Consider the following 22892-nt stretch of genomic DNA (forward strand, 5'->3'; position numbering starts at 1 on the left):
CCACAAGGGTTCCGCAGCGCCCAATTACAGAGTACATAAACAAATAATCAAACAAGAAAACAGCGACTTACAGTTGAAGACAATATAGGACAAGTACAGGGTAACTAAGCATAACTACCACCAGTGAATGACAGAGATAAGTATCAGGTGGCAGAAGACTGCGAAATTTGGGCAGTTGAGGATTATTAAAGTAAGAAAAGGATAAGCACATGAGGGAAGAGGGCCCTGCTCGTGAGAGCTTACATTCTAAAGGGGAGGGGTAGACAGACAGGGGTGACACAGATGGGGTACATAGAGAGCGTAGAACAGATGGTTAGGATGAGATTTGGCTGGGTTTGGTGAAGACCCATACATAATTCATTAACTACTGTATGTGTATTTATTACATAGTGCATGTATTATATTGTGCTTTTATTACATAATGCATTAACTACTGAGTGTGGATTTATTACATAGTGCATTAACTACTGTATGTGTATTTATTACATAGTGCATGTATTATATTGTGCTTTTATTACATAATGCATTAACTACTGTATGTGTATTTATTACATAGTGCATGTATTATATTGTGCTTTTATTACATAATGCATTAACTACTGTGTGTGTATTTATTACATAGTGCATTAACTACTGTATGTGTATTTATTACATAGTGCATGTATCATATTGTGCTTTTATTACATAATGCATTAACTACTGTATGTGTATTTATTACATAGTGCATGTATTATATTGTGCTTTTATTACATAATGCATTAACTACTGTATGTGTATTTATTACATAGTGCATTAACTACTGTATGTGTATTTATTACATAGTGCATGTATTATATTGTGCTTTTATTACATAATGCATTAACTACTTTATGTGCATTTATTACATAGTGCATGTATTATAGTGTGCTTTTATTACAGAGTGCATTTATTACATTGTAATTTTGGGCCTGATTCAGAAATTAACGCATTTTAAGCATCGAGCATAGGTGTCCTGACGGTCACTGCTGGGGTAGCGGATTGGAATTGCATTCTGAACAGTAGGTAACTAGGGTGGCTTTCATTGTTGGGTGTGTCGGGGGGTGACAGTGTCAGAGACTGTGTGGAAAGACGCAGTTCCATTGGCAACGGCAGCCATATACTGTTGGATATTCTGAGCAACCATAGGTTGCACTAATGTCCAATGGTGCAGCCAATGTCCGCTCGATGGTGCTATTATTGGCACACCGCGGGGGATGAGAGCTGCAGTCGGTGGGCGTCTCTGTAGACAGCATTAGCATAAATTCGGAGTGGCAGCTGCAACAAAAGTGAGTCTCTACTGTATTTATGTGCCCACCTCTGAATGAGGCCCTTTATTACAATAACGAGTAATAATGCTGCCTTTATTGCATAACGCTTTTCTAATGTCTGCATCTTCCTATGTGTGCCTAAGGCGCATACTGCAGACGTTCCTCCCTAAGTGACATTCTAGTTGCCAGAAATGGACACCCCCCCCCCCCCCCTGGAGGTTATGGAGGACCGGTCTAGGATCTAGCGGTGAACGTGATAACACTAGCTGATGCTTCATTCACCCAGTGATGTTACGTTGTCAGCTATGTAACAAGAAAGGGCTCATCTCTCTTATGTGGTAACAGAGATAAAGGAATTATTTAGTGACATCTCTGTCTTATCATCTTCCAGAGAGAGCTTCCAGTCCTGTGTCCTCTCAAGAGGAAACACACTTCAAACCTAATCTTCCCAATAATAAGATCCAATTTCCTGCTGGCGTCTCCTCCAAACAGGACTTCATTTGCATCAGAATAACAATCTATCTCTTTGTGGAATCATCCATCATTTCATTTGTATCAGCACTCTCGCTGGGTATCTCTTTTATATCAATATATTTCTAGTGTTCCACTGTATCCCAACGGTCTGCTGCTCCCTGTCAGCGCTCGTTCCGAGAAGTGACCGTATTGTGGCACCGCCGCAGTGATAGGAGGCGCACAATGCCGGCCCCTCGCCAGTCTCTAGAAGCCGCGATTGCTTCCAGATCTGCTATTATCTGGTTTCACAAGTGCTCTCAGATGTACAAAGATGTACAAAATATCTCAAAATGCTACATAAGGAAAATGAGTTACAATATTTCTAGAAATAAATAAAAAAAATGCGGACGTAGCGAGAAGTAAATACTGTAGTATGGCTGCATCCTGCTGGGCATAGCAGAACGGGCACTGTGGTGGCACTTGTTACATAAGCTTCCTATATATAAATAGTGCGTATACATCTACAGGATGAGAAATACGGCAACGCGCTGTTAAACGCTCTGTAATCGCATTTGCACTTACCACCAGACAACAGAAAATAAAGCTCAGAGGGAGCGTGTTCACACAAATGGCGACCAGCATATGAGTGCATGCATGACTGTTAGTAAATGGATCTTTTGCACTTTGTACTGAGAAGTATTAAGTAGTCACTGATGATGATGATGGCTTGTATCAAATCAAGCGCGTATGCAGTAGTGAAGGAAACAAATAGCAACAGAAGATCTGGAAAGGGAAACTGTCACCAAGTGTGCCCTGATCCATCTTATTCTGGATGATGGATCCACCATACTCCTGATCCTCTGGTGCTCCTGATCCACCATATCCTTAGCCACTGTGTTCCAGATCCACCATCCTCCAGATCCAACATACGCCTTATCTGGATGATGGATCCACCAAGCTCTTGATCCACCATCCTACTGATCCACCATATTCCTTATCCACTGTGTTCCATATACACCAAGCTCCTGATCCACTATTCTACTGATCCACCATGCTCCTGAACCAGCGGGCTATTGATCAGCCATACTCTAGATCAGGGGTGGGGAACTTCAGGCCGTGGGCCGTATAAGGCCCGCAGAGCCACTTGATTCGTCCCGGCCAGGCTCACCTAACCAAAGGAGATGCCGGGCGCACGCTGAGATTTTGTTACCAGCGGACGCCCGGCTTCTTCCCCTCAGCAGCAGCTGGAGGCAGGAGCTCACTCCTAAGCCCCAGCTCTGGCAGGGTGCGGCTGTGCGGTGCTATGGGAGAGATGTCATGACGTCTCGCCCATAGTTCTGAGGAGTGGGCGACCAGGCGGAAGCAGGGCGGGGCTGGTGAGTATTATATTTTTTTTTCTTTTAATGTGTCTGTGTAAGTGTAATGTGTCTGTGTAAGCGGCGCTACTGGGGGGCATATCTAATGGGACATAACAACTGACTGGGGGTATATCTACTGGGTGCATAACTACTGACTGTGGACATAACTACTGACTTGGGGCATAATTACTGGGGGCGTATCTACTGGGGGCATAACTACTGGGGTCAGGCTAATTTTTAAGTTGATAATTTTTGTATGGCCCCCAAAGGATTTTATAAATATCCAAATGGCCCTTGGTAGAAAAAAGGTTCCTCACCCCTGCTCTAGACCCACTGTGCTAGTGATCCACTGTGCCCTTGATCCTCCATACTCCTGATCCACCGTACTCTAGATCCATTGTGCTCCTGATCCACCTTGCTCCTTCTTCACCATACCCCTGATCCACCACACTCTTTAGCCACCGTTTCCTGATTCATCATGCTCCTGATCCTTCATGCCCCTGCTCCACCATGCTCCTGATCAACCGTACCTCTGATCCACTGTGCTCCTGATCCACCGTACTCCTGATCCACCGTGCTCCAGATCCACCATACCCCAGATCCACCATGCTCCTGATCCACCGTGACCGTGATCTACCATGCTCCTGAACCACCATGCCCATTATCCACCGTGCTCCTGATCCACCATGTTCCTGATCAACCATACACCCCTGATCCACTGTGCTCCTTATCCACCGTACTCCTGATCCACAGTACCCCTGATCCACCATACACCTGATCCACCGTGCACCTGGTCCACCTTTCTGCTGAACCACCGTGACACTGATCCACAGTGTTCTTGGAGCCATGTAGAGCAGTACTACTGTAGATTTATGTCATTAGAAGACAAATAAATGCCTCTATTGCAGAAATCGTGTACTTAATCAGTGATTCGGGGTCTATTTATCAGAGTGGGCGATAAATATGATTGTTGTCTATGATTTTCTTCTGTTATCTCAGTCCTGAGATACATATAACAGACTGCTGTGGCAGTACATGTCCACCCGCAATTCTTCCTCAATCTGATTATATGTCACTGGGGTTAGATTTAGAGCAGCGTCTTTGTACACAACCCCTGTGATAAAATATACCGTATATAAGCAGCAGGAAGCGTCTTGTGTAGAAAGCTGCCCTCTGCGTGCTTGTGTGATCTGCTGCTGCCTCCGAAGACGCAGCATCGGATCCTCTGCAGGAACATCGAACATCTGAGTAACCCTCAGGTTATAAAGGGGGGGGGGGGGGGGGGGCTAACCCTCATGTCACTCAGGATGGCCGGTGTTTCCATGCTGCCGCGCCAGTGATGCTACGTCGGAAGATGCAGACGCTGGCCTCGGTGCATATTGCAAATGTGCCCTCCCCTTCCCCTATTGGAAAACGCTGCTTGCCACCGATTCGTCCACGCCCCCAAACAGTTGCGGAATGTCAGTCATGCTTCAACTTAGGGAGCAATGCGTGCGACCTCGCAGAACGAGATCTGCCTATGCGCAGTGCGCCATCTGCGCATGCTTAGGATACATCTCTGAATTAGACGCATTGTTGTGCAATACTGCCGTTGTCGTTGCTGCCAATAATATGAGTGCTATTAATGGGGGGGTGACAACCTGAAGTATAGTGAGAAACTCTGTAACCGTTTTGCCCTTTGATAAATATAACTTCTAGGCTGCACCAGTGTGTGACACTTTAGTAACTTTTTCTAGATGAAGAATTGCCGTGATACATTGTACTAAGAGGGGTAGTGGCAGTGGTATCCGTTCACATGGTCGACCATGTTATGGTCGACAGTCATTAGGTCGACCACTATTGGTCGACATTGACAATGTCGACACATGAAAATGGTCGACACGTGAAAGGTCGACACATGGAAAGGTCGACGTGAGTTTTTTAACTTTTTTTATTTTGGGGAACTTTTCCACACTTTACGATCCACGTGGACTACGATTGGAACGGTAATCTGTGCCGAGCGAAGCGAAGGCACCATGCCCGAAGCATGGCGAGCGAAGCGAGCCATGCGAGGGGACGCGGTGCACTAATTGGGGTTCCCAGTCACTTTACGCAAAAAACGACACCCAAAAAAGTTTAAAAACTCATGTCGACCTTTTCATGTGTCGCTCGCTCATGTCGACCTTTCCATGTGTCGACCTTTCACGTGTCGACCATTTTCACGTGTCGACCATGTGTCCATGTCGACCATGTCAATGTCGACCAATAGTGGTCGACCTAATGACTGTCGACCATAACATGGTCGACCATTCATACCGGAACCAGTTGCAGTATGGACAAGCAGGATCCAGCGAGGAGTTAGCAGGTAGATAGAAAGCACATGGTGGTCCTGGGTCTTCTGGTTCTCCCCAGTGACCTGCCGCCAGCGTGGTGAGGTTTGTGCTATATACAGGCATCATACGCGGGATGTCCAGACTGCACTTTGCTGGTTCTATGCAAGAGAGATGCACTTTATACCATGTGCTGGAAACCCCAGACATTTATATTTGGCCTCAGCTAGAGCTATGTATTATTCAAGTGATGTCCAGAGTGGTATTAGCATTCCATTACCAGTCGGAGTGGTGGAAATCTGTGGTGGCTGCTGGGACTTGTGTTTAGTGCTGTGTCTGGGACCCTGGAGAGACGGAGCAGCCAGAGTAAGTAACGTCTGCACAGTACTGGCTGGAATATATATCTGCATGTACCGCTGACATACCGTACAGATGCTGTTATTCCCGTTATCTGCCCTCTCGCTCCGTCTCCTTCCTTGTCGACTCTTTATGTGACTGTGAAGAAAACACGGACTCAGTAAGGATTTTTTTTGTAATGATATATAAAAAAAAAAATGTTTAATGTTGCAATAGCCAGGGAGGATGATGGAGAGTATCGTATACTGATATGCGGGGCGCGTTTCTGGGAGAACAGCGCGGTACAGAGATTCTTTACTTTTAACACGTGTTGACGTTATTGTATCGCGTTATTGCGTCTGGTTTATCCTTTGCACCTGCAATGAGCCGTTGGCATCACAGTGGAAATCTATACTTATAATACACTTGTTAGAGCTGTGTCTGTACACAGAAATGTTTTTGGAGAAATATTCTCCTTGGGACTGTGTACGAACTATGGAGGCAAATCAAATTGGTCATTTTTGTTTCTTCTGGTATCGGGCAAAAACTATGGGGTATATTTGGATGGCGTCTTCACTGTTTTATAGCAATAGAAAGACACAGAAGTATGTGTGATCTCGCTGTGACACCAGGGAGAGGGGCAGTAAAAGAAACACCAGACGTTTCACACTCAGTACGCGCAGTATACAGGCTCCTCAAGCCAAAAATGACTATATGCAGATAAATATACTTTTTTTTGGGACAAATATACTTCTAGGGACTGTTTATGCACTAGGGAGCACTAGGGATTTTCCCCCAAAATTTGCACCTGCGTTGTGTGCACGGCTAAAAGTACCTACGTGAAGCCATATGCAGCCGCTCCGCTCCTATTTATATGCTTCATCATTATCAGTTGTCAGTTACCCTGTTCTGGGGGTGTAAGAGGTGCATCTTCCCATACACACACCCTGCATAGCCTGCTGTTGCGTCTGCACACCCTCATGCACCATGGTTAAATATTGCCTATATGCAATCTTGCCCAGTTACCAGCCAGTCACGCCCCGTCAGCTGGAGAGTTACAGTAGGTGAAACGCGTTCCGCTCTGCAGTTCCTGTGCTTTCATACCACTTGCATCCCTTAGTTATTACACCTTCCTTCGCTCGCCCCACTCTGAGTTGGCCACTGCGCTAATAGTACGGGTGTAAAACCTCCTCTTTATATAACCGACGTTTGTGACGTCTCCACTACTGTTGCCCGGGGGTTGGTGATGGTACAGGCCTTGTTTTCTCCTTCCACCCCCCCCCCCCCCCCCCCCCCATCTACTCATTCTTACATTGTTGATATTAAAAAAATGTCAGTTGTGCTTTTAGAAGTATTAATATCATTTTAGTGCTGGGAACTCCCTGTGGACTCTTCAGAGCCTTTTATCTCTGTTACGATTCTCTATTCTGGAATAGTCATGTTAGCTTTGTACATTGAGCTTTGATGTGCAACAAACAACTACAGCTAAGTAAAAATGTCTTCATAGAAACAAAACAAACAGGCAGGAAAATGATGCGTTTTCTGGTGCATTCTGATTTTTGCTCTGTAGGTAATTGGAGTGGTCTCTCGAGGGGTTATTTCTCCCTAAGGAATTAATACTCAATATGTTTAAGAGCAGCGCACTGGAATTTACAGCAATTTCCTTTTAAAACAATTGGAAAGGCTCTAACCCTGACAGTCCCTCCGGCTGTAGCTGTGCTGCCAGCCTGCGGCCATACAGAACGCAGGGTGTCGGCCAGTATTGATGAGCGGATCCTGAACCCTCAGAAAGTATTACTGTATTAGGATACGACTCTCAGGACTCAGGTCTGGTTACAGCTATACTGGCAGTCACTGGGCCCCGGGAAATGCAAAAACTCCAGTAGTGGTCTCCTCCAAGACTAATGTGTAATCTGATGGGGTCACTTGAGCTATGTACCATAGGGGGGAGAGTGTTCGGAGCTCCAGCAAGACCTGGCATAGATCTTTATAGCACTTCAGGGAGTTTACAGAAAGAGGTCTGGCGTGAATGATGGGTCGGACTGACAATGAGCTCAGGGTACAGATTGGTGAGCCTTCAGATTGTGAACTTGATTAGGGATAAAAATAAGGCTATTAGGTTAAAATCTCTATATCATTTGCTCCCAGAAGGTCACACTATAAATCAGCTTGTCACCTGAGACCATCACTGAAATAAGGGGTTAGTTATTACTCTTATTATTATCAGTTTTTTATTATTATTATTATTATTATTATTATCCTTTATTTATCTGGCACCACAAGGGTTCCGCAGCGCCCAATTACAGAGTACATAAACAAATAATCAAACAGGAAAACAGCGACTTACAGTTGATGACAGTATAGGACAAGTACAGGGTATATATACATAGCTACATCAGCAGATGACACTGGAATAAGTATCAGGTGGCAGAAGACTGATGGAATTGGTGCAGTTGAAGATTATTAAAGTAAGAAAGGATAAGCACATGAGGGAAGAGGGCCCTGCTCGTGAGAGCTTACATTCTAAAGGGGAGGGGTAGACAGACAGGGGTGACACAGATGGGGTACATAGAGAGCGTGGAACAGAGGGTTAGGATGAGATTTGGCTGGGTTTGGTGAAGAAGTGGGTCTTGAGAGCCCGTTTGAAGTTTTGTAGAGAGGTGGAGAGTCTGAGGGGGAGAGGTAGGGAATTCCAAAGAAGTGGTGCAGCACGTGAAAAATCTTGGAGGTAGGAGTGGCACCGCAAGGCTTCCGTAGCGCCGTACATAAGGGATAGTCAGAGTTGTTAGCAAACCAAAAAAGTTAGCAATTGAGCTAAACCATGGGGGTCATTCCGAGTTGTTCACTCGCAAGCTGCTTTTAGCAGCTTTACACACGCTAAGCCGCCGCCTACTGGGAGTGAATCTTAGCTTCTTAAAATTGCGAACGAAAGATTCGCAATATAGCGAAAAGACATCTCTGTGCAGTTTCTGGGTAGCTCCAGACTTACTCGGCATCTGCGATCAGTTCAGTGCTTGTCGTTCCTGGTTTGACGTCATAAACACACCCAGCGTTCGCCCAGACACTCCTCCGTTTCTCCAGCCACTCCCGCGTTTTTCCCAGAAACGGTAGTGTTTTTTCGCACACACCCATAAAACGGCCAGTTTCCGCCCAGAAACACCCACTTCCTGTCAATCACATTACGATCACCAGAACGAAGAAAAAAACGTGAGTAAAAAACCTAACTGCATAGCAAATTTACTTGGCGCAGTCGCACTGCGGACATTGCGCATGCGCACTAAGCGGAAAATCGCTGCGATGCGAAAAAATTTACAGAGCGAACAACTCGGAATGACCCCCTATGTGCACTGCAGGGGAGGCAGATATAACATGTGCAGAGAGAATTATATTTGAGTGGGTTATATTGTTTCTGTGCAGGGTAAATACTGGCTGCTTTATTTATACACTGCAATTTAGATTTCAGTTTGAACACCCCCCACTAGAATCTTACTCTCTCTGTACATGTTACATCAAGCAACCCCCCCTGCCCCCCCCCCCCCCCCCCCCCCCCGCAGTGTACATGGGGCCTAATTCACTGGATACACTGGAACCGGTGCAGCGAACTGGCACCTGGAAATGCCGGAGACACTGAAGTACAACTTCAGAGATCCTTGCCGTGAACAAGAGCGCTGGCATCCACGTCAGGGAAAAGACGATACTCAGGCGCTGAGGCTCTGTCCGGCGTCTGACTTTGAATCTCCCGCCACCGCTGGATTGGCGGAACAGTCTGAAGACGTCACCTGCCCCCCGTCCACGTGATGCCGGGTGTCATGGCGGCGCCCATGCCCTGGAGAACTGCCGGGAGCCGCGCCAGCCAGACGCCGGAGCCCGTGGCCCACCGAAGGTGGAGGCCGCAACACAGACCAGCAGACACGCAAGGGGAAGCGCGGCGAACGCCGCCTCTGGCGTGTGACAGTACCCCCTCCTCCAGGAGTGGCCCCTGGACACTTTCCAGGTTTTGTTGGATGTCTGGAATGGAAGATCCGCACCAGTCGGGGAGCCGTAACTTCAGTAGCCTTGACCCAGCTCCTTTCCTCGGGGCCAAAACCTTTCCATTCCACCAAATACTGTAGATTCTTGTGAAGATAGCGAGAATCAGGAATAGCTTTGATTTCAAAATCCGTACCCTCTTCAGCCTCTGCAGAGGTTGGCCTTGGGGACTTGGAATGAAACCTGTGCAAAACAAGAGGGCGAAGAAGAGAGACATGAAAGGAATTTGGTATCCGGAGATGGGAAGGCAATCCCAATTTGCAAACAACCGGATTCAGGACTTGTAACACGGGATAAGGACCAATGAACCTTGGAGCGAACTTCATAGTGGGCACCTTCAAACGGAGATTGCGGGTAGAGAGCCATACCCTGTCACCAACCTTGTATTGAGGAGCTGCCCGTTTCTTCCTATCCGCAAAGAACTTATAGCGGCCAGAAACTCTCTTGAGGTTGGCATGAACTCGACTCCAGATTTGACTGAAGTGCCGGAGAGTAGAGGCTGCAGCAGGAACTTCTTCTGGAGGACAAATGGGTAATTCTGGAACTTGGGTATGAAATCCATAATTAATGAAAAATGGAGACTCACCAGTCGAAGAGTGGTATAGATGATTATGGGCGAACTCGGCCCAGGGCAACAACTCCACCCAATTATCTTGCGAGGGGGAGAGATAAACACAGAGAAAAGTCTCTAAATCTTGATTGACGCGTTCAGTTTGCCCATTGGTCTGTGGATGGTAAGCGGATGAAAACTTGAGTTTTATTTGTAAGGCCGTACAGAGCGCTCTCCAGAATCTTGTCGTAAACTGTACACCTCGGTCAGAAACTATTTCCAGAGGTAACCCGTGCAGGCGGAAGTGTTCCCGAATAAATAACAAAGCCAACCTGGAAGCTGATGGTAACCCGGTCAACGGAACAAAATGTGCCATCTTAGAGAAACGGTCAATAATCACCCAGACGGTGTTATAACCCTTAGAGAGAGGCAGTTCAGTAACAAAGTCCATAGAGATATGAGTCCAATGCCTCTTAGGAATGGACAATGGGTGCAACAACCCCGCAGGAGGCAGACGAAGAATTTTGTGCTGAGCACATTGAGGACACGAGTTGACATACTCTTGAACGTCCTTCTTCATAGTGTCCCACCAGTAAGATCTTCGTAGAAATTCCCACATCTTTTGAACTCCAGGATGGCCGGAAAACTTAGAAATGTGAGCCCACTGCAACAATCTTGGTCGAAATTTAGCTGGCACAGACATTCTTCCAGGAGGAGGACCCAACGCGGTGGGAGCCGCTGAAATAGAAACTGGACTGAGAATCAAAGCCTTTTCAACGGAATTCTCCTCATCCGAAGCCATTAAGGAACGGGATAGTGCATCCGCCTTGGTGTTAAGAGTTCCAGCCCGGTACTTAATGACAAACGAAAATCGGGCAAAGAAGAGCGCCCATCTTGCTTGACGGGGATTCAAGCACTGGGCCGTCTTGAGATACAGCAAATTCTTATGATCAGTGAAAATCGTAATTAGGTGTTTAGCACCTTCCAAAAGATATCTCCATTCTTCCAAGGCAGATTTTATTGCCAAAAGCTCTTTGTCTCCAATGGTGTAATTTAGTTCAGCAGGAGAGAACTTGCGAGAATGGAAACCACATGGATGTAACTTCCCATCTGGAGCGTACTGCGAAAGTATGGCACCAATGCCTACCGTAGAAGCATCATCCTCCAGAAAGAATGGTTTTAAAAAGTCTGGTTGCTGAAGTACCGGAGCGGTCATAAAGGCTGCCTTCAACTGAGCGAACGCTGCTACAGCTTCAGAGGACCAATGGCTTGGGTCAGCCCCCTACTTGGTTAGGGCAGTAATAGGCGCCACAATAGTAGAGAAACCCCTTATGAATTTCCGGTAGTAATTTGCAAACCCTAGAAATCGTTGCACCGCTTTTAAGGAAAGAGGCTGAGTCCAGTCCCGAATGGCAGAAAGTTTCTCCGGATCCATACGCAGCTCCATGCCTAAATAATGTAACCCAGAAATGGAATAGAGGGGACCTCAAAGATGCACTTGGAAATCTTGCCGTATAGATGGTTCTCTCGCAACCGAAGAAGTACCTCTTTAACTTGTACACTGTGCTCAGTGAGATTCTTCGAAAATATCAGGATGTCATCCAAATATACCACTACATTTAGGTATAACATATCCCGAAAGATTTCATTAATGAATCCCTGGAAGACGGCGGGGGCGTTGCTGAGGCCGAACGGCATTACCATGTACTCATAATGCCCGTCCCTAGTATTGAAGGCCGTCTTCCATTCGTCCCCTTGTCGGATACATATCAAGTTATAAGCTCCCCTTAAATCGAGCTTGGTGAAGACTCGAGCTCCGCGAACTCTATCAAAAAGCTCCGTGATGAGCGGCAAAGGATACTTATTCTTAATGGTGACTTTATTTAGACCACGATAGTCGATACATGGCTTCAGGCCTCCGTCCTTTTTCTTCACAAAAAAGAAACCTGCTCCCGCAGGGGAAGTAGAGGGGCGGATGAATCCCTTCTGCAGATTAGACTTGATATATTCTGACATAGCTTGAGTCTCGGGTACTGATAAAGGATAAGTGCGACCTCGAGGTGGCATTTCCCCCGGAATGAGCTCAATAGGACAGTCCCAGGGTCTATGCGGTGGTAACTGATCGGCCGCCTGTTCCCAGAACACATCTGTAAACTCCCGATAAGCCTCTGGAATAAGCCCTTCGTCCGACTTGGAAGATACACGAAGCGGGTAGACAGGAGTGAGACAATTCGAATGACAAAATGGACTCCAAGAAATTGTCTGTGTCGACCTCCAGTCGACGTGAGGGTTGTGAAGCTTGAGCCAGAGAAGACCGAGATCGTGAGGCATCTCCCGAATCACAAGGAACTCCAGATGTTCTTGATGCAAAGCTCCCACTTGCAGCTTGATTGGCATTGTACGACTTGAAATCAGACCATTAGGAATTTGGGTACCATTAATAGCAGTTATCGTAATAGGTCGTTCGACCGACCGTAACTTCAAACCCAGATTCTGGGCACAGGAAAGGGAAATAAAATTCCCCGCAGCCCATGAGTCCAACAGTGCCTTAACGGATTTGACTTCAGACTCAGAAAACAGAGACACGGAGAGTAAACAGTCCACTGCCGGAGAAGATTGAGAAAAAACCCCTAGCTCGACTTCTCCAGAACAAGCTAGGACTGCCCGTTTTCCGGGCGAGACTTGCAAAACTTGAGAAATGATCCGCCGCTCCACAGTAGAGGCAGAGTCTACCCTCACGACGACGCTGACGTTCTTCTGGGGACAGCCGAGACCGATTAATCTACATGGGTTCGTCTGGACTTGAAATAACTGTTTGCTTAGACGGAAGAGATCGGAATCTCGACCGGTCTGACCGACTACGTTCACCACCTCGTTCCTGCATGCGAAGATCCACCTTTACACAGAGTGAGATCAACTGTTCCAAGGAATCTGGCAGATCTCTAGTGATCAACTCGTCCTTTAAACGATCCGAGAGCCCGTTCCAAAAAGCAGCCCGAAGGGCATCATTATTCCAGCACAGTTCTGAAGCTATGGTTTGAAAGTGAATCACATACTGTCCCACTGTACGAGAGCCTTGTCGAACTCGGAGCAAGTCAGCAGAGGCAGCGGTCGTCCTGCCGGGCTCATCAAAGATCCTTCGGAATGACGTGATGAAGTTAGTATAACTAGAAACTAACGGATCTGATCGCTCCCACAGCGGTGACACCCACTCCAACGCTGAACCCTCAAGCAAAGAGATAATGTATGCCACTTTAGACCGATCAGTAGGAAAGTTATGTGAGAGGAGTTCGAAATGTACCTCACTCTGATTGAGGAAACCACGGCAATTCTTTGGATTCCCATTATAACGAGGAGGAGTGGGAAGCTTAAGGCGTGACCTGGTTCCAGACAAGGACGGAACATTGCTAGAGACAACCACTGGAGCGGATACTGGAACTGGAGCTGGAACCACTGAAGCCAGAGAAGTCTGGATTTGATCCAGCCGGCCAGATAATTCCTGGAGATAATGCATCACCTGATTCTGTGCTGCTTCCTGACTCTGTACTCAGGAAACCAGGTCCTGCATGGTGCTTGCCTCTGGGTTCCGATTCCCCGGGTCCATGGGGCCTGAGTATACTGTCACTGGCCTAGACTGAGGGTGTTGTGAACTCAGGGATTCTTCCGATGGTTGGGAAGAGGAAACACAACTGAGCCGGAACAGGGGTGGCCTAATAAAGGATTTCCTCATACAGGACGCTGACAGTAAGGTTTGGTGAAATATTAAAGAGCTTTATTGCAGGAAAAGAACAACTTAAAGTCATATATCATAAAGGAACTTATGAGGGAATGTCCAGACCCATTGAAGGGTTTTGTGAGCAATATTGGAGATGCTGGTGACTGAAGGAACTGAGGGTGATGTTTAAAAGTCACTGATAACTTGAAGAACTTGTAAATGGTGGTTAAAGACACAAATGGTTAAAAGAACTTGTGAGCGGAGATTAAGACACTGGTGATTTGAAGAACTTAAGTGCGGTGGTTTAGGACGCTGATGATTTGTAAAACTAGGGAACGGTGACTGAGATGCTGATGATTTGAAGAACTTAAGTGCAGTGGTTTTAGACGCTGTTGATTTGTAGAACTTGAGAACGGTGACTGATACGCTGATGATGTGAAGAACTTAAGTGCAGTTGTTTAAGACGCTGTTGATTTGTAGAACTTGAGAACGGTGACTGAGACGCTGATGATGTGAAGAACTTAAGTGCAGTGGTTTAAGACGCTGTTGATTTGTAGAACTTGAGAACGGTGACTGAGACGCTGATGGTTTGAAGAACTTAAGTGCAGTGGTTTAAGACGCTGGTGATTTGTAGAACTTGAGAACGGTGATTAAGACGCTGATGATGTGAAGAACTTAAGTGCAGTGGTTTAAGACGCTGTTGATTTGTAGAACTTGAGAACGGTGATTAGGGCCCGCAGCCCACGCAGATTCCTAGGAGCACTGGTGACTGGACCGCAGAGAGACACACCGGCCGCTGGATACACTGGAACCGGTGCAGTGAACTGGCACCTGGAAATGCCGGAGACACTGGAGTACAACTTCAGAGATCCTTGCCGGGAACAAGAGCGCTGGCATCCACGTCAGGGAAAAGACGATACTCAGGCGCTGAGGCTCTGTCCGGCGTCTGACTTTGAATCTCCCGCCACCGCTGGATTGGCGGAACAGTCTGATGACGTCACCTGCCCCCCCGTCCACGTGATGCCGGGTGTCATGGCGGCGCCCATGCCCTGGAGAACCGCCGGGAGCTGCGCCAGCCAGACGCTGGAGCCCGTGGCCCACCGAAGGCGGAGGCCGCAACACAGACCAGCAGACACGCAGGGGTAAGCGCGGCGAACGCCGCCTCTGGCGTGTGACAGTATCTTATGCGATCCCAGCCATGCCTGCGGAAACCGACGTATCACGAGTGCAGCACTAACGATCTAGGGGCTCCGATCCTATGCTCACGGGACCGCGCATCGGTCGGTGCAAAACACATCCGGTCCGAAAGGTCGAAATCTGATGAAATCGGGCATTATCGTTGTAGTGTATGGGGCCCTTGACTGTCAAACAGCGTCTGCATTTCGATCACGATGTGTACGCACGGTGATAAGCCTTGGAGAGTGATAAATAGACCAGTGATAAGCCTTGGAGAGTGATAAATAGCACGGTGATAAGCCTTGGAGAGTGATAAATAGCACGGTGATTAGCCTTGGAGAGTGATAAATAGCACGGTGATAAGCCTTGGAGAGTGATAAATAGCACGGTGATAAGCCTTGGAGAGTGATAAATAGCACGGTGATAAGCCTTGGAGAGTGATAAATAGCACGGTGATAAGCCTTGGAGAGTGATAAATAGCACGGTGATAAGCCTTGGAGAGTGATAAATAGCACGGTGATAAGCCTTGGAGAGTGATAAATAGCACAAGCACAGAGGCCACTTCCGGGGACGGTTGCGGTGGAACCCTCTGCCGGCTGCATATGCAATGTGTAGCTCATAGGCTACAATGGGCTACCACCATCTTCAAATGGCGGTAGCTGCGGGAGCCAATATCGGGAATGTAGCGCATTGCAGATCCTGGTAAATCTGGCAGCATTGTATTCGCTATAGAAACCTATAGCGGCAATGGAGGGATCACAGCAGGTATCGGAGATATCTGTTGCGGCCCCTCCTTCTTACATTCAGGTGATACTTAATATTTGCAGCTAACCCCCTGAAAACGTGTGTTTTCGGGGCTATAGCTGCAAATATACTATGATAAATGGTCCCCTTAGCATCTACCACCTCTGATGGGAGGCTATTCTACTTGTCCACTACCCTTTCTGTGAAATCATTTTTCCTCAAATTCCCCTGAACCTCCCCCCTCCAGTCTCAGTGCATGTCCTCGTGTCCTGTTGTTTTTTTTCCAGTGAGGAATGTCTCCCTCCTGGACCCTGGTATTACCTCTGATATATGTGACAATCTCTATCATGTCCCCCCTTTCCCTTCTCTGCTCCAAACTATACATAGGGGGTCATTCCGAGTTGTTCGCTCGGTAAATTTCTTCGCATCGCAGCGTTTTTCCGCTTATTGCGCATGCGCAATGTTCGCACTGCGACTGCGCCAAGTAAATTTGCTATGCAGTTAGGAAATTTACTCACGGCATTACAAGGTTTTTTCTTCGTTCTGGTGATCGTAATGTGATTGACAGGAAGTGGGTGTTTCTGGGCGGAAACTGGCCGTTTTATGGGTGTGTGTGAAAAAACGCTACCGTTTCTGGGAAAAACGCGGGAGTGGCTGGAGAAACGGAGGAGTGTCTGGGCGAACGCTGGGTGTGTTTGTGACGTCAAACCAGGAACGACAAGCACTGAACTGATCGCAGATGCCGAGTAAGTCTGGAGCTACTCAGAAACTGCACAGAGATGTATTTTCGCAATTTTGCTGATCTTTCGTTCGCAATTTTGATAAGCTAAGACTCACTCCCAGTAGGCGGCGACTTAGCGTGTGCAAAGCTGCTAAAAGCAGCTTGCGAGCGAACAACTCGGAATGACCCCCATAGTGAGATTTCTTAGTCTTTCTGGGTAAGTTGTGTGATGTAGGCCATGCACCATGTTAGTTGCTCTTCTTTGTACAGTCTCTAATATAATAATATCCGTCTGAAGATATGGCCTCCAGAACTGGACACAGTATTCTAGATGACCAATGACCAATGACCTATACAGTAACATTATCACTTCTTTCTTTCTGCTGCTTCCTCTCCCAATGCACCAAGCATCTGACTAGCCGTCCTCATTGCTGTGTTACATTGCTGACCTGCCTTTATATCACCTGAGATAGTGACCCATGCATGTTATATGATGAGACATGGCATGTAAAGAGCAGGGATTTCTATAGATCTTATTACTGCACATTGTATATCACCGCTCAGACCCCATATAACTCAGCAGTACATCTCGCCACATGAATGTAAGATATTGCCGTCGCCCAGCTCACTGTTTTGGTGACAATTTGGGCCATTGACTGGCATTGCCACTGGGTCAGAGCTAAGCAGCCCTCCCCGGTGTCCATTCTCAGCCTGCACCTCATTAGTTACTGCTCCAGGCAATATGTTTCCAGTTAGCCAGAGTCTCCAAGGTGGGTTGTCAGACCACCTCAATGCTGAGTACTGAGCATCAAGTAGTTTTATTAAGGCCAGACATCCCTTCTACGCATAGAGGCCTATTACTGGGTAGGTGAGCTCTAAATCTAATGTAACATTGTTAGAAGGTTAGTATCTCGGGAGTCTAACGCTCTACAATATAAATTCTCACAGCATGCGGCAATCATCGGCGGATATTGCCAGCCTTGGCCATTGCGAAGGCTCTAAGAGCGTAAGGAAGCTAGTTACTGTATGTTCACCAAGGACAGGGGCAGTATCGGTACCATCGGCTTTCCTCCTGTCTTATTCCTATTTCAGGTTCATGCAGTAAATTTGCGAAAAAAGACCTGAGATCTGGGACTGATATGACTGCGTTGTGCGAGTGTACACTTCCACGCTTGAAAGAAAAATGCAACTGCTAAATCCCCAGCACACCACAAGTCTGATGGTGTGCGGTTGCAGTGCGAAAAAAACCCGCTATGCGGCACAAACGCGGACACCAAATTGCAAAAATCCAAAGATAGCTGTGTGTGGCGCGGTTTCTAAGGTACCCAGGCATCTTTGTGGTGCAAAAATGCTATTTGAATGAGAAGATCTCTATACTATATATTGTGCAACATGTGCAGCTATCAATTATGCTGTACGAGACACTGGTCGTCTGATCCCAGATAGGCCGCAGCAAGCCCATTACTACTGCTTGGTACTGAGGGAGGCTAATTTGTTTGTCCATTGTCAGCTACACAAGCTTTTATTATCGCCCTCGGAGAGACTGAAGTTGCCATTTGGGCCACTGTGCAAACATTCTGCCTGTTGGCTGCTTCCAATAGCAGAATAATGCAGGCGTATAATTGCGTTACAGATGTGAGTGTTTGTGGATCGGGCTCCTGGTGAGGCCTTTTGGCTGATGAGGCTTTGATAGAAAACAGGAAACGAGCCTAATGGCTGCACTAATTACGCCGTGTAAATTATTAATTCGCTCAAATTGTTGGAAAGCGGACACCACGAAGGCAGCAGATAATCAGGCTGGGATGCCAGTTTCTCTGTGGATCTCCATGTAATGTCATTAAATATACAAGTCCCCGAACGCCAGAAACGCTCAGTTGCTTAACCAGCGTAGTGTTAAAGATGAAATAAGGGGTTAATTGAACATTTAGAAATATAAACAGCACAGTAATAAGCCTCCTGTATGGAAGATCTGTGTTGTAAAACTTTATATTTGAGAATCGTAAATTTACATCCTTGGTGGTAGTGGCCAACGAATGCAAACCGTAATACAACTAAATGTATAACTATAAGACTACTAGTATACCTAGTTACCACCAGTCACTGCCCTGTTACCAGCTGCTCCCCAGTCACTAGCTATACCCAGTTACCACTAGTCACAGTCCTGTTACCAGCTACCCCCCAGTCACTAGCTATACCCAGTTACCACCAGTCACTGTCCTGTTACCAGCTACCCACCAGTCACTAGCTATACCCAGTTACCACCAGTCACTGCCCTGTTACCAGCTACCCCCAGTCACTAGCTATACCCAGTTACCACCAGTCACTGTCCTGTTACCAGCTACCCCCCAGTCACTAGCTATACCCAGTTAGCACCAGTCACTGTCCTGTTACCAGCTACCCACCAGTCACTAGCTATACCCAGTTACCACCAGTCACTGTCCTGTTACCAGCTACCCCCCAGTCACTAGCTATACCCAGTTACCACCAGTCACTGTCCTGTTACCAGCTACCCACCAGTCACTAGCTATACCCAGTTACCACCAGTCACTGTCCTGTTACCAGCTACCCCACAGTCACTAGCTATACCCAGTTACCACCAGCCACCGTCCTGTTACCAGCTACCCCCCTGTCACTAGCTATACCCAGTTACCACCAGTCACCGTCCTGTTACCAACTACTCCCCAGTCACTAGCTACACCCAGTTACCACCAGTCACTGTCCTGTAACCAGCTACTCCCCAGTCACTACCTATACCCATTTACCACCAGTCACAATCCTGTTACCAGCTACTCCCCAGTCACTAGCTATAACCAGTTACCACCAGTCACTGTCCTGTTACCAGCTGCTCCCTAGTCACTAGCTATACCCAGTTACCACCAGTCACTGTCCTGTTACCAGCTACACCCCAGTCACTAGCTGTACCCAGTTACCACCAGTCACTGTCCTGTTACCAGCTGCTCCTCAGTCACTAGCTATACCCAGTTACCACCAGTCACCGTCCTGTTACCAGCTACCCCACAGTCACTAGCTATACCCAGTTACCACCAGTCACTGTCCTGTTACCAGCTACTCCCCAGTCACAAGCTATACCCAGTTACCACCAGTCACCGTCCTGTTACCAGCTACTCCCCAGTCACTAGCTATACCCAATTACCACCAGTCACTGTCCTGTTACCAGCTACTCCCCAGTCACTAGCTATACCCAGTTACCACCAGTCACCGTCCTGTTACCAGCTACTCCCCAGTCACTAGCTATACCAAGTTACCACCAGTCACTGTCCTGTTACCAGCTACTCCCCAGTCACTAGCTATACCCAGTTACCACCAGTCACCGTCCTGTTACCAGCTACTCCCCAGTCACTAGCTATACCAAGTTACCACCAGTCACTGTCCTGTTACCAGCTGCTCCTCAGTCACTATCTATACCCAGTTACCACCAGTCACTGTCCTATTACCAGCTATTCACCAGTCACTATCTATACTCAGTTACCACCAACCACCGTCCTGTTACCAGCTACTTCCCAGTCACTAGCTATACCCAGTTACCACCAGTCACTGTCCTGTTACCAGCTGCTCCCCAGTCACTAGCTATACCCAGTTACCAGCAGTCACTGTCCTGTTACCAGCTACTCCCCAGTCACTAGCTATACCCAGTTATCACCAGTCACCGTTCTCTTACCAGCTACCCCCCAGTCACTAGCTATAACCAGTTACAACCAGTCACCGTCCTGTTACCAGCTACCCCCAGTCACTAGCTATACCCAGTTACCACCAGTCACTGCCCTCTTACCAGCTACTCCCCAGTCACTAGCTATACCCAGTTACCACCAGTCACTGTCCTGTTACCAGCTACCCCCCAGTCACTAGCTATACCCAGTTACCACCAGTCACTGTCCTGTTACCAGCTACCCACCAGTCACTAGCTATACCCAGTTACCACCAGTCACTGTCCTGTTACCAGCTACCCCACAGTCACTAGCTATACCCAGTTACCACCAGCCACCGTCCTGTTACCAGCTACCCCCCTGTCACTAGCTATACCCAGTTACCACCAGTCACCGTCCTGTTACCAACTACTCCCCAGTCACTAGCTTTACCTAGTTACCACCAGTCACTGTCCTGTTACCAGCTGCTCCCCAGTCGCTAGCTATACCCATTTACCACCAGTCACCGTCCTGTTACCAGCTACTCCCCAGTCACTAGCTATACCCAGTTACCACCAGTCACTGTCCTGTTACCAGCTGCTCCCCAGTCAGTAGCTATACCCAGTTACCACCAGTCACTGCCCTGTTACCAGCTTCTCCCCAGTCACTAGCTATACCCAGTTACCACCAGTCACCATCCTGTTACCAGCTGCTCTCCAGTCACTAGCTACACCCAGTTACCACCAGTCACTGCCCTGTAACCAGCTACTCCCCAGTCACTACCTATACCCATTTACCACCAGTCACAATCCTGTTACCAGCTACTCCCCAGTCACTAGCTTTAACCAGTTACCACCAGTCACTGTCCTGTTACCAGCTGCTCCCTAGTCACTAGCTATACCCAGTTACCACCAGTCACTGTCCAGTTACCAGCTACTCCCCAGTCACTAGCTATACCCAGTTACCACCAGTCACTGTCCTGTTACCAGCTACACCCCAGTCACTAGCTATACCCAGTTACCACCAGTCACCGTCCTGTTACCAGCTACCCCCCAGTCACTAGCTGTACCCAGTTACCACCAGTCACTGTCCTGTTACCAGCTGCTCCTCAGTCACTAACTATACCCAGTTACCACCAATCACCGTCCTGTTACCAGCTGCTCCCCAGTCACTAGCTATACCCAGTTACCACCAGTCACCGTCCTGTTACCAGCTACCCCACAGTCACTAGCTATACCCAGTTACCACCAGTCACTGTCCTTTTACCAGCTACTCCCCAGTCACAAGCTATACCCAGTTACCACCAGTCACCGTCCTGTTACCAGCTACTCCCCAGTCACTAGCTATACCCAATTACCACCAGTCACTGTCCGGTTACCAGCTACTCCCCAGTCACTAGCTATACCCAGTTACCACCAGTCACCGTCCTGTTACCAGCTACTCCCCAGTCACTAGCTATACCAAGTTACCACCAGTCACTGTCCTGTTACCAGCTACTCCCCAGTCACTAGCTATACCCAGTTACCACCAGTCACCGTCCTGTTACCAGCTACTCCCCAGTCACTAGCTATACCAAGTTACCACCAGTCACTGTCCTGTTACCAGCTGCTCCTCAGTCACTATCTATACCCAGTTACCACCAGTCACTGTCCTGTTACCAGCTATTCACCAGTCACTATCTATACTCAGTTACCACCAACCACCGTCCTGTTACCAGCTACTTCCCAGTCACTAGCTATACCCAGTTACCACCAGTCACTGTCCTGTTACCAGCTGCTCCCCAGTCACTAGCTATACCCAGTTACCAGCAGTCACTGTCCTGTTACCAGCTACTCCCCAGTCACTAGCTATACCCAGTTACCACCAGTCACCGTCCTGTTACCAGCTGCTCCCCAGTCACTAGCTATACCCAGTTACCACCAGTCACTGTCCTGTACCAGCTGCTCCCCAGTCACTAGCTATACCCAGTTACCAGCAGTCACTGTCCTGTTACCAGCTACTTCCCAGTCACTAGCTATACCCAGTTACCACCAGTCACTGTCCTGTTACCAGCTGCTCCCCAGTCACTAGCTATACCCAGTTATCACCAGTCACCGTTCTCTTACCAGCTACCCCCCAGTCACTAGCTATAACCAGTTACAACCAGTCACCGTCCTGTTACCAGCTACCCCCAGTCACTAGCTATACCCAGTTACCACCAGTCACTGCCCTCTTACCAGCTACTCCGCAGTCACTTCCTATACCCAATTACTACCAGTCACTGTCCTTTTACCAGCTCCTCCCCAGTCACTAGCTATAACCAGTTACCACCAGTCACTGTCCTTTTATCAGCTCCTCCCCAGTCACTAGCTATACCCAGTTACCACCAGTCACCGTCCTGTTACCAGCTACTCCCCAGTCACTAGGTATACCCAATTACCACCAGTCACCGTCCTGTTACCAGCTGCTCCCCAGTCACTAGCTATACCCAATTACCACCAGTCACCGTCCTGTTACCAGCTACCCCCCAGTCACTAGCTATACCCAGTTACCACCAGTCACTGTCCTGTTACCAGCTACTCACCAGTCACT

The sequence above is a fragment of the Pseudophryne corroboree genome, chromosome 1 (genome assembly GCF_028390025.1).
Source record: "Pseudophryne corroboree isolate aPseCor3 chromosome 1, aPseCor3.hap2, whole genome shotgun sequence".
NCBI classification, from domain to species: Eukaryota; Metazoa; Chordata; class Amphibia; order Anura; family Myobatrachidae; genus Pseudophryne; species Pseudophryne corroboree.